The sequence below is a fragment of the Perognathus longimembris genome, chromosome 9, assembly GCF_023159225.1.
Source record: "Perognathus longimembris pacificus isolate PPM17 chromosome 9, ASM2315922v1, whole genome shotgun sequence".
Classification (NCBI taxonomy): Eukaryota; Metazoa; Chordata; class Mammalia; order Rodentia; family Heteromyidae; genus Perognathus; species Perognathus longimembris.
In genome coordinates, this window is record NC_063169.1 from 55,021,867 (window position 1) to 55,033,236 (window position 11,370).

At 40.3% G+C, this 11,370-nt stretch overlaps 1 protein-coding gene across 7 annotated transcripts in view; it reads right to left on the reverse strand.

Moving 5' to 3' along the window:
* Nhsl1 (NHS like 1) overlaps nt 1-11,370 on the reverse strand; it is a 201,651-nt gene that overhangs the window by 79,230 nt on the left and 111,051 nt on the right. The gene's annotated exons all lie outside the window — the stretch shown is intronic.

Genomic DNA, 11,370 nt, shown 5'->3' on the forward strand with positions numbered 1-11,370 from the left:
CTGCACTTATTGCCTGCATATTTCAGTCCCATGGGAAGTAGTAAAATCCACTTCTATCTTTTTTTAACTGTATTTTTTTGTCTTTTCTTTTTTGTACTGGGGATCGAACCCAGGACATGGCACTTGCTAAGCAAGCACTTTGCCACTAAGCTACATCCCAGCCCCAGTTTGTATTTTGAAGATAAGTGATGGTTAAAATCCTTTGCATCTAAAGCACATGAAACACATCATTCCTTTAACTGACAAGTATCTATTAGGATCCTCCTTGGTCAAGTTAAGCTTTCAAGGGGCCTATAATAAAGTCAAGGGTCTTAGCACATCCCTTCCACACAACCAGAAACTGTTCTTTTATGAAAAGACACGGAAATGCCACCCAATGGCTTCTGGTACAGCTTGCCCTCCATTTGAATAATGCTGGTTTAAAAACCAAAAGTCAAGGTTCTTGGACAGGACACAATATCCTGTACTCATCATCAGAAGAAATTCGGTATACTCAGCATACACTAACCTCAGCACAACAGATACATGCAGAATCACAACTGTTTGTTACTAAACATTCCAGCTAGTTTCCTGGTTTGCATAGCTTCCCTAGTGCTTTTACTTTACTGCTGTCAATAAAGCTGTCACACTCAAAATTTTCAAAATTCATAAAGGTAAATCTCCACAGCTGCATGCAGTGCATCGTATGGCTAGTCTTAATGATAAAATGAGGTAGGGTAGGGCAATTTTCATCTGCCTCATGGAAGAATGTAGGGTCACATGCATGACATAACCTTCCCCGAGCATCAAGCATCAAACAAGACCAGGGCTCGCCTGGGTCTGCAGTTCCCCCAGGAAACCTTTTCCATTCCTGCCTGACTAAAGTGTCAGATGGCGCTGCAAGTTCTGTAGCTTAGAAAAGCATCTTTCTCTTTTTGTGGTTTTAGCCTATAACTAACACTCCTCAAAAGAGAAACTGCCAATGTGAGCTGAGTAAAATGAGGTTTTAGGCAAAAGAGTGACACAATTAAGATTTACTCTGGTCACTGGGTCAGGCAAAACTCAGGCCAGGAGCTGGCAATAAAGGTTAAATTACAGGAAAAAAAAAATATTTTTTTAGGTCCACAGCGTTTCCTGACAAAGTGAATGTGGCAAATTCAAATGAGAAGAAGGAGCTATATATGAGGTCAAGATATTGGGCCTAAGCAGCTGAAAAGATGGATCTACCACCAAAACAAGGAAGGCTGTGGGGATGCAGGTGGGTGGGTGGGTGGGTGGGTGCGCGCTACAAGCGCGTGTGTGTGTGTGTGTGTGTCTGTGTCTGTGTGTGTATAGGGGGGCAGGGAAGAAGATCAGGAGTTGTGATCTGTTCATGAGGTTAAACATTGCCACTCTCCAAGCACAGAGCTGAGTGGGACTTTCCAAAGTTGAAAAGAGAGGAGAGTTAAAGGAAAGCTCCTCAATCCCAGTCGAAAGGGCATTTGTTCATTTGGCTGCACAGTATATCATGTGCCCAAAGAATGCCATCTGTTTGGGGGTGCCAGCTGTTATCCATCTCACAGACATTTTTATCATTTACAGATAACACACCAACAAAGACCCTTTCTATGGTTTCATGAAGGTAAATGAGGATTAAAAGCAACAAACACAAAATCATTTTCAACCAAATTTCTTAGTATTTATGTTAAAAAGTATATGAACAACGATTTATATTTGCCATATCTACATAAGTTTCTGGGCAAACAGAAAGGGCAGTGGTTGCTTAGCATGACATATTCCCACTGAGTGATTGTAAAGTAGCAAATCGTCTAGTAAATTGAATCCTAAAACTACTGGGTGAGTATCAACTAATGTTTTATATTTAAAACATGTCTAATAACATGAAAAATGTTTTCTTCAGCATTCAATCCTTGTATTTTTGGTAAGACGGATATGTAATGTCATCTTTGGTCATATAATCTTTGGACACATGAAATCATTTTTTTATCTATGTTACAAGTTGAGTATTCCTTATCTGAAATGCTTGGAACAAGCTGCTTCACATTTAAAAATTTCCTTTGTTTGCTTTTGGAATATTTGCATATCCATAATGAGGCATCTCATTATGCCTCATTATGGAGGCATCTGGACCCCTCATAATGGGGTCCAAATCTCAATACAAAATTCCTCTGTTTCTTATATACCTTACACAGGTCACCTGAAGGTAAGTTTATGCAATGTCTTTGGGGTGCCTGGGCGATGGGGACCTACCCTGAGATGTCAGAAGCAGAATTTTCTACCTGGGGCATCATGTTCGCGCTCAAAAGTTTTGGATTTGGGAGCACATCAAATTTTGGGTTTTCAGATTAGGGATGCTCAACCTGTTGTCCTAAACTTACTAACAATTCAGTTAGATTTCTGCTGTTCTTCATGGCCTTTTCTCTTGATTTCTAGTTGTCAATGGGGGAAATGCAGTAAGATTGAAAATAAAGCACAAAATAAGAAGGAAATCCTTACCAATTCCTCAGCAGAACATTCCACCTAAAATAAGGACATTTCCATCTACATAAGAACAAAACTATCTACCCATACCCTCTGCTTATCTAGATGCAGAGAGACTCTGTATGTCTATCTCCGTGTGTGTGTGTGTGTGTGTATGTGTGTGTGTGTGTCCATACTCGTGTGCATGCATGCATACCAGTCCCAGGTTGTGAACTCAGGGCCCAGGCGTTGTCTCTCTGTTCAGGGCTAGCAACTTGAGCCACAGCTTGTGGAGGATTTTATAAAAATAAAACATTTCTAAAATGTACCATCTGAGCAGTCCAAATCTTGCTTTACATCTTTACCAAGTATTTGTTCTGCCGGGAAATATTTCCAAAAAGGAAGGCTTGTCTCGAGTGCTGTGGCAGGGAAGGTTTCTGTTGGAGCGGTTAGAATGGTATCAGGACACTCTCTCAGCTTACATGGCTTTCAAAATATTTATGTTGCTACAACGCTCATTGGCAAGAGCATGTGACTTGTAATACTTTTTGTTCACCTAGAGATATTTATATAACTGAATCCAGAAAGCATTTTAAAGGTGGGTGTCGACATACTGTGCTGAAAACCAAGAAATACATCTGCATGTGTAGAAACAGCACATTTGCAAATTATGGAACAAATCATTCTCTACTTTTCCAAGTCCAAGAGAAGCCCAATCAGTAACTTTAAGCATTTATGGATTTAAATAAAATTACCATAGTCTTATGAGAAAGTGAACCCAGGATTATGTAAAATAGTATTGAATTTCCAATGATTTATTACTTGGGGTCTACTCTTAGAGCTAAGAAGATCTCTATTCGAGTAAATTTTCATGATTAATAATGGGATAGTGCTGAGATCCTTCGAATCTTCTTCACTCACATATATTAATTATTCTACATTCTTGATATTTAGGTCATAACTAGCAGAGAAGCTCTTTTAAAAGTCTTTGGTTTTTCTATGCTCCCAAAGATAATTTTGGGGTAAGCAGAACCTCCAAAAGCTAGAGTAAGCAGTACTACCATTACAGTGAGCAGGAAAGCAGCCAGAAGAGCTTGTGGACTGAAGAGACCCAGGCTAGTAAAGACATCCAGAATATCAAACAGGTGATAGAAGGCTGTACTGGACACCAGAGGTATCTTGGCACATGGTAAGTGACCATAAGTCAACAGGGAGAACATACTCTAACTTTTATTTTTTTTAATTAATTAATGTATTTATTTATTTATTGCCAGTCCTGGGCCTTGGACTCAGGGCCTGAGCACTGTCCCTGGCTTCTTTTTGCTCAAGGCTAGCACTCTGCCACTTGAGCCACAGCGCCACTTCTGGCCATTTTCTGTATATGTGGTGCTGGGGAATCGAACCCAGGGCCTCATGTATATGAGGCAGGCACTCTTGCCACTAGGCCATATCCCCAGCCCCATTTTTTTTATTTTCAAATTTGTATTATCAAACTGATATACAGAGAGGTTACAGTTTCATACATTAGGCATTGGATACATTTCTTGTACTGTTTGTTACCTCGTCCCTCATTCCTCTAACTTTTCTATAAGACCACTTTGGAAAGATTTGATGAATTTCAGAGGTGTTTCAAAATACCAACATATTCTGGATAAATGTAGATATCAGTTGGCTACCTTGGGTATGTTTTGTTTTTTTCTTTTAGTGCCAGTCCTAAGGCTTGAATTCAGGGCCTAGGTGCTATCCCTTGCTATCCCTGAGCTTCCTTTGCTCAAGGCTAGCACTCTACCACTTGAGCTACAACTCCACTATTGGCTTTTTTGGTGCTTAATTGGAGATAAGCGTCTGAGAGACTTTCCTGCCCAGGCTGGCTTTGAACTGTGATCCTCAGATATCACCCTCCTAAGTATCTAGGATTATGGACATGAGCCAACAGTGGCGCCCTGCACTCTTCTTTCTTTTTAACATCAAATCCTGGGCATTCTGATAAAGCAACAGTTACCCAAAAAAGAGAAGGAATCAGAGCTTCCTTTGTTCTGCTAAAAATTAGGAAAGGGTCTACACAAAGCAAAAGTGCAACTTGCATAGATAATAGCTTATGATGGAGAGGGGGAAACAGGTATTCTGGGTACTTGGAAACTTACATTTTCCATTTTCTTCTGCCCTGCATTTTCATGGAGCTAGAAGCAAGGCACTTTCTGAGGCCCTTTCCTTATATTTGGAGAATGATAGGATGTCAGAAAGCTACACAACTACTATTGTAAGCCAGTTTTCATAATACTAAATAGTTCGTTGTTATAGGTTGTCTCTCAAATTAAGATCTCTTAATGTTAAACTTCATTGCACTGCTGTGTATGATTTGTAAAATAACTTATGCTTTTCAATTTAAGAATGTCCCTCTTCCACCCTGTATGCCCAATACTACATCTTGCCAAAGGGTTTAATCATTCAAAAATGCATTACACTCTCTGGTTGTTTTCAGCCGTATTTTCTGCTGCATAAAGTCAGAAACTACATATGCCTTCATGCTTCTGTGTCTGGTCGATGGTAACATGATGTTCTGACTGATAATTTCCTTTAGCACACTGATCCATCTGCCTCTGTCTACAACAATCACCGTAACTAATGCACTTTTACTAATGATATGTCTTCATAGAGTTCAATATGGTGTAGGTATACAGCTCTCAGGGAGGGAAGCTTGGGTGGAGGGTAGTACCAAAAGAAAAAAAGAGAGATGAAAATTAACCAATAAAGGGAGCAAGAATATATGGGACTGGAGATATTAAAAATGGAGACTTTAACTAAAATCTTTGGCAGTGCTTTCAATAATTCAAGACATTGGATCAACTTCATCAAATTACTCATTACTTTATCCACGTACACAGCAGGTTCCAGAAAGAGCAGATCTCAAGCTTTGAGCCTGTTAGGGAGCAAAACTCTGTCAACGGCTCTCTCAGCACTGTGGGAAAGCATCTCCTGCTTGATATTATTACACAAACTATTCACATGGTGATATGGGTTCTACCATGACATATGCTTTGGGAAACAGATTGACTATTTGTGAAAGAAGAAGGCAAACTAGAAAGCATGGCAAAGTTTTCAGGGGAAGTTCAAAATAAATAAAGGGCTTTTCTCCTCCGCTTGAGAACTCCATGTTATCACCAGTGTGTTAATTTGAAGTACTACTTTAAACCAGGCACTGGATGGCTCATGCTTGTAATCCTAGCTAACTCAAGAGGTAGAGATCTGAGAGTTGTGGTTCAAAGCCAGGCCAGACGGTTGGTCAGCAAAAGCCAGAAGCTGAGCTGTGGTTCAAGTGATACAGCACCAGTCTTAAGGAGAGATTACCCAGATCCCGAGTTCAAGCCCTAATAACTGCATCAAAAAAAGAAAAGTGCTAGGCTAGGGAATGTGGCTTAGCGGTAGAGTGCTTGCCTAGCATTCATGAAGCCCTGGGTTTCAATTCTTCAGTACCACATTAACAGAAAAGGCTGGAAGTGGTGCTGTGGCTCAAGTGGTAGCCTTGAGCAAAATAAAAGCTCAGAGACAGTACCTAGGCACTGAGTTCAAGCCCAAGGACTGGTTAAAAAAAAATACTATTTTAAATCTTAGACTAAGCAAATATATATATATATCTTCCTTGGTAGTTGATGATAGATTATATACAATTTTTAAGTGAGTGGAGAGTGAAAGGAAACATCTAAAAGATGCTGCTAACTTATATAAAATTCAAATCCTTAATGTATGAGAGTAGGGCGTCCAGTGTCACAGGAATGTGATAATCCCCAGGGCTGCTTTGCATTTTGTTTTTCAAACTCTTTTAAAATGATGCTCAGGATCAAGGAGTAACATCGCATACCACTCATTCAATGACTACTTGGTGGCTTATTCCCAGATTTAAGACGGGGCGAGGGCCCTTCTGGAGCAAATGCTTACTTACTGGTTCACTCAAAAAAATGCACTTGTTTCCACACCAAAATAACAAATCTGTTTCTGATTCCTGACATTAGTTTCCAAATGCTGCCAAGAAAAGAATCTAAGGAATTCTTTTACATACACAACATACACTAGACAACTGGAGAGGGGCCCGTGTGGTATTCCAGGATGAGGAAGGGGAGGGCTGCGTTCTAATGTGCACTGCCCTGTGAGAGCAGGAGCACATGCCTGAGATTGTTCATCACTGTAATCTTCAACAGAACTCTGTGCTATTATTAGACAATGCAAAGGCTCCTAAATCTGTAACTTGTGAAGCAAAGAATACAGACAGGACCCTAACATAGGGAGCATGCAGGCAGCTGGGGCACACTCAGCTGTATAGAATTCCTAACTTTTCTGCTTTCTGAAACAAGATCTACAGATCTTTGAAGACACACAGGAACTGCAGCCCTGGCTTAAACTTCTCAAAGGAAATGCAGAACCAAAGAGAACGAACTATGCCATTTGGCAACTGAAGGCCCATGATGCTCATAAAACACTGGATTCTCACTGGGTGTTGGTGGCTCACACCCGAAAACCTTAGCTACTCAGGTGGCTGTTATCTGAGGATCATAGTTCAAAGTCAGCCCAGGCAGGAAAGTCCAAGCACCAGAAAAGCTATAAATGGAGCTGTGACTCAAGTGGAAGAGTACTGGCCTTGAACACAAAAAGCTCAGGGACAGAGCCTAGGCCCTGAGTTCAAGCCCTAGGACCAGCGCGCGCACACACATACCAAAAATAAAAAAAAATCATTGGATTCTTAAGGGCAGAAAAACACTAATCCTTCCCATAATAACAGCAAAATCATTTTCAAAAAGATTCCTTCTTTGAGGGGACAAGGCTTCACACTCACTAGACAAAGAGGCTACCCCTTTGAGCCATGCCCCTTAGCTACTTTGTTTTGTATTTTGTTTTTGTTTGTTTGTTTTGGCCAGTCCTGCGCCTTGAACTCAGGGCCTGAGCACTGTCCCTGGCTTCTTTTTGCTCAAGGCTAGCACTCTACCACTTGAGCCACAGTGCCACTTCTGGCCGTTTTCTATATATGTGGTGCTGGGGAATTGAACCTAAGGCTTCATGTATATGAGGCAAGCAAGCATTTTTTGCCACTGGGCCATATTCCCAGCCCTGTATTTTGTTTTTGAGATAGGACCTGGAACTCATGATCCTCCAGCCTTGCCCCTCAAGGAGCTGGAATTATGTGTATCCGCCATCATGCTCACCAATCTTACCTTTTTACTTCATTTCTAAAGCTCAGGAGAATAAGCAGGAAAATTCTGAAAGACTAAGTTACCCCCCATGACCTGAGTGATCTAATGCTAATTGTTGAAAGTTTTGGTTCACACTGAGTTGACGGCAGTGAACTAAGTTCAACTTTGTTTTTTGTTTTCTCCCTCCTGGCAGGGTAAGAGTTCATGGAGGAAACTGGATTGTGTAAAGGAAGTATGACTGGTCATAATGGGTAGATCTTTCAACTTGACTACGTACAAACTTGTCTTAAAGTTGCATTGCCATAGTTTTAAATGCAGCATCAAGGCAGCTATGTTGGGCAGTTGTTCCTACAGCTCTCCTAAGTACATCTCCTACAAGATTACCCACATTTTATGTGACATTATGCACGCTCAACTATACTGGCTTGCATGCCCCCCCCCCCCAAGAATTGTAGTTCACTCAGAAGGTCATTAGGAGACCTTATTTCCAAATACATTCTCTGCAGATATGATGAGGCAAGAAAAGGGTCAACACCCTACAATAACTAACCAGAGAGTCCTTATAAGAAAGTCATCAAATACAAAGACAAAGACTAACATCCAGAAAAGGCCACATTAAGGCAGGCTGTCACAACCACGGGATAGCTGGGGACATGAAAACCAGGAAAAGAATCTAAAGAAAGATTCTTTCCCAGAGACCCCTTGATTTCAGAAGTAAGACCTGCTAGGATAGACCTAACAGAGGATCACAATAGCTCAATAGCTATGTACATATAATTATATAAGATGAGGCTAAGCAAAATGAACTCCAAGAGAAGGAAACAGGAGGATTTTATTGTTGTTACGTTTAATGTACCAGGTGAATTTCCCTTAGCGTACCCCATGTGGTTACTGCATATAATTTTGGTACAACACTGGATATTGTATATATGCTTACCTGAACTAGGAAAGGGAAAGGAAAATGAGGGAGGGTATAACAAATATGACAAGAAATGTACTCACTACCTTATTATGCAACTGTACCCCCGCTGTACATCACCTTGTCAATAAAATTTAATTTAAAAAAAAAAAAGAAGTAAGACCTGGAGAACTATGAGAGAAGAAAGTTCTATGGTAAGCCCCTCAGTTGGTGGTTATTTGTTATGGCCGTGATGGGAAATTCACTTATGCTTACCAACTCTCTGATGCCAATGAGCTGCTGTTCTAACATACAAGTTTAAAACGAGACTAGTACAGCAAATGATACCAATATTTAAGGTCTTTTTTAGCTGTTTGACATTATGGTGGTGTCATGAAATTTTATGTTTTATCAGTCTTTGATACTGGGAAGTCTTTAAAAAGTTGTCCTTACCCGTTGGGCACCAATGACTCACACTTTTAAGCCTAGCTACTCAGAGAATGAAATCTGAGGATCACTAGTCCTAGTAGAAAAGCTAAGGCAGGCAAGTCCATGAGACTCTTATCACCAATTAATCACCAGAAAGTGGGAAGTCCTAGATGGGGCTTAAGTGGTAGAACGCCAGCCTTGAGCAAAATAGCTCAGGGACAATACATGGGTCCTGAATTCAAGCCCTAGCACCAGCACACAATTTCTCATACACAGACACGCACACACACACACACCCTTATCACAGTTAGATAGCACTGCAAGGATATTTATATTTAAGATGAAGTTGACTTACTATGAGTAGGAAGCTTATATTCTGAGATAATTATTCTCCAGGTAATTTTGTGATTAAAAACATCTTAGGCTACTTTTTAAAATAATCTTTGGCCGAATCTACATATCATAAGTGATATGCATATTATAGTTTGCTTTTTTGGCTAACCAGAAACTCCCGGCTTAGACCACGATGGATGCTTGACCCTACAGTGAAGGACAGCACACCAAGCCTTTGTTGACCACAGGGACCTTGGCAGAACTTTAGAGAACACCTCAGGGGCTGCAAGATCAGATGTTGCTGAAGGGAAAAAAATACATTTGGGTGGGGAGGTATCTGAGGCACATCAAAGGCGACAGCAAAAAGCCACAGCTATGTTATTATAACAAAAGTTAGGGCAAAGGTGATATCCCCCTTGAATAAAGGAATTTTAGTAGCACCCAAGTAGATGACTTCAGAAAACAGTAAGTCTCAAGCAAGAAAAGGAAAACTTTGCCAAAGTAGGAGGCTGATTCGAATGTTTTCTTTCAGTAATTATAAGAAATACACAGGAACATAAAAATATAAGCCAAAGGAGGAACAATCATGTTTTCTTTAAGATCGGTTCTAATCATGACTACATATACAATAGCACCCCCGTATCTGAGCTACTAACAGAAATCACTGAAAGCCTCTTTTCCAAAGTGGGAACGCCAACCTTCAATAAGTAGCTCCTGTTTTCCTCTCTGTTACTTTGTCATGGGTTTGCCTCAATGTTTAGTACAAAGGATGATCTAGAAATCATTACTATAAACCAAGAGATTGTTGGCCCCAGGAAGAGAGTGAAATGTCAAGGATTTGCTCAGAAAACAGGCTTTAAGCTATTGTGGACTCTGGGTTAGGAACACACGCTATTCACCATAGGAACACTCGTCTATCACCATATGCCATACATGTGACTTGTAAAACTTCCCTGAGTTACCACAGAAACAGAGTCCACGAGACTCGTAGATCCTTTAATAAGGTGAAATTTATTGTTGTTATGAGGATGGGTATAGGGCTGGGAATGTGGTCCAGTGGTAGAGTGCTTTCCTAGCATTCATGAGGCCCTGGGTTTGATTACTCAGTACCACAAAAAAACAAACACCAAAACAGAAAAAGCCAGATGTGGCGCCGTGGCTCAAGTGGTAGAGTACTAGCCTTGAGCAATAAGAAGCTCAAGGACAGTGCCCAGGCCCTGAGTTCAAGCCCCAGGACTAGCATCCAAAAAAAAAAGGATAGATGGAGAAAAACACACTGAAACTATATAAGTAATAATACCCAATAATAATTCCACACCTGCATTCAATTAAAAATCCTAAACCTTGAGCTAGCATTAGATCATAATGATTTCAACTGCACTGTGGAAATCACACTAAGTTAGCATGCTCTTTAGCCAATATTACGGTTGATTTTTACAGTTAAACTTTTTTTTCCTCTTAATTCCATGAGAGTTAGCAATACCTCTCATCTAAAATTACTTTACAAGTCAGGAGCTGGTAGCTCATACCTGTAATCTTAGCTACTCAGGGCACTGAGATCTGAGAATCAAGGTTGGAAGCTAGCCCTAGCAGAAAAGTCCAAGAGTCTATCTCTAACCAGCAAAATGCTGGACTTAAATAGCACAACACCAGGTATGTGTGAAAAAGGTGAGCAAGCATACAAGACCCTGAGCAACAGAATTGGCATGATAGATAAATAGATAGCTTCAAAAATACTCAAATTCATTCAGGCTAAGGCAACTAAATACACTACAATAAGAGTATTTTTTGTTCCTAGCCCCTCAGTTTGATCATATTTATACATGTTCTGTAAACAAATATCCTCTACTCAAAGTATGATATTAGACTCTGGTGGATTTTAACCCCAGCTGAGAACATAGAATCAAATGCCTATATCTCATTAACAAACTTTGAGAACAAAGGAGTCATCCACAAAGCAAACAGGCTACAGCCAGTTTATTTCCCAAACTGAAAAGCTGTCAGGAATTTCCCATCCATAAAATGACATACACTGAAAGATATGAGCAAAATAGCGTACTTCAGTTCCAAGAAAATTCAGCCTAACTC